We start from the raw sequence: 1,673 nt of genomic DNA, 5'->3' as shown, positions 1-1,673 counted from the left end.
TTTTTTTCCATCACAAGGCACCTGCTCATTTTTGGACGGTACCAAAGACTGTTATAATTTTAAGAATTGTGTTTGGAAAATCTTACCCCGCCTACCCTATAGCCCTGACTTTGCTCCTTCAAACTTCTTTTGGTTTCTAAAACTCGAAACATTAAAAGGAAGACAACTCAAATCCTTCAAGGAGGCTAAATGCTATTTTGACATGCTGTACATTAAAAACTTCAGACTTAGTCATGCAAAACTAAGAGAAATGGAAACACAACCTTAAAATATGCACAGTACTACACTTAGGATATGATTCCAAATACTAGTTTTGTCTTGTGGTATTTTTGTTGAGTAAAGATTTCTAGGATTTTATAGCAGTAGTCTTTTACTCACCTGGTGGTGACTGTAAATTCACTACTATCTATTTAATTCTGACTCATAATGATCTTACAAAATGTTTCCAAGACTATAAGTCTTTAAGGGAGCAGAGCCACATCATCCACATAGGGAGTGACTGGTGATTTTGAACCAACAATCTTGTTTCTGGTTTACAGCTTGATATCTAATCCACAACATCATGAATGCACCTTCTTATATTAACCTAGAAAGCACCCGCGGTAATCAGGTGGTACCCTGCACCCTCATTATTTTATTGAGTTGGGAGTTTGAGTCAAGGAACAAGATCAAAGTAAGTTTTCTTCTAGAGAAAAGCACAGATAAGATCAATTCTTTGTGAAATTTAGACTTGTGTATACTTTATCTCACAAAAAAAGCATCTGCTTTTTCCCCCATTGATTTGCTGCTATTGTCTGTCAGTGATATGAGCAGTTATGTGCATAGGATAAAATATATGAGACCCTTTCAAATTGTGATGAAAATAATCATTTTCTCTTTTCTGCATGGTCTGGACATTGGGGGGAAAATTTCTGCTTTTAAAGTGTGTTGATGGCAACTATATTATTGACATTTTTCTCATTTTTGTTTTTAGCAATTTGCATAGTTAGTAATTTAGTAGAAGATGTATGCTGGAAGGGAGGGGTAGACAAGTATGCTCAAAGCCAACTCTTTCCTTGGATTCCTCCGGTGCTTATTTCATTATTAGTGTGACGTCATGACCCAAGTTGATCTGTTTGCAACCAGGTCATGGTTCCTGAAAATAGCAAACATTCTGGGTTGACTGGTATAGTTAAAGTGGTGGAATGACACAGGCTACATCTTATATATTGTTTAATTCCCAAACTTGTAGCTTAATATTCTGCATCTACTAAGTACTATCTTTGTTCATTTATATGCTCTTATCTAGAGATGTAAATTACCCTTGTCTATTGGTTCCTCTTCTTTTATGCTCTCTGGCATTTGTAGATGTTTACCCCAAAATCTACCTTAGACTAACCTAGTCTAAGAAGGTGCCGAAAATCTCACTGCAATCAAGTCGATGGTTACTCATAGAGACCTGATAGGACAGGGTAGAAGTGTCCCATGAGTTTCTGGGTCTGAAACTCTTTACAGGAGTAGAAAATCCCATCATTCTCCTAAGTAACAGCTGGTGGATTCAAACGACAACCCTTGCAGTTAGCAGCAGCCCATAGCATAACCAGCATCATCAGACCTCCTTTAAGAACCAATACCAATGATGACTCAAGGGGAACGAATAACAAAATTGTAGGTGAACAGACACATTGGATGGT

General features: G+C 37.2%; 1 protein-coding gene and 1 non-coding gene across 4 annotated transcripts in view; one reads left to right on the top strand and one right to left on the bottom strand.

Annotated features, from left to right (window-relative positions):
* The window catches only part of GRM7 (glutamate metabotropic receptor 7), a 1,182,365-nt gene that overhangs the window by 947,162 nt on the left and 233,530 nt on the right, over window positions 1-1,673 (bottom strand). The gene's annotated exons all lie outside the window — the stretch shown is intronic.
* LOC115874022 lies at window positions 770-899 on the top strand. The gene has a single exon (XR_004048762.1). It is a non-coding gene; the product is annotated as a small nucleolar RNA SNORA20 (small nucleolar RNA).

Source organism: Echinops telfairi, unplaced genomic scaffold (assembly GCF_000313985.2).
Source record: "Echinops telfairi isolate 266 unplaced genomic scaffold, ASM31398v2 ScPeMD7_7474;HRSCAF=8512, whole genome shotgun sequence".
Taxonomy (NCBI): domain Eukaryota; kingdom Metazoa; phylum Chordata; class Mammalia; order Afrosoricida; family Tenrecidae; genus Echinops; species Echinops telfairi.
The sequence above is the reverse complement of the archived record's forward strand: the minus strand, read 5'-3'. Positions and strand labels throughout refer to the sequence as shown.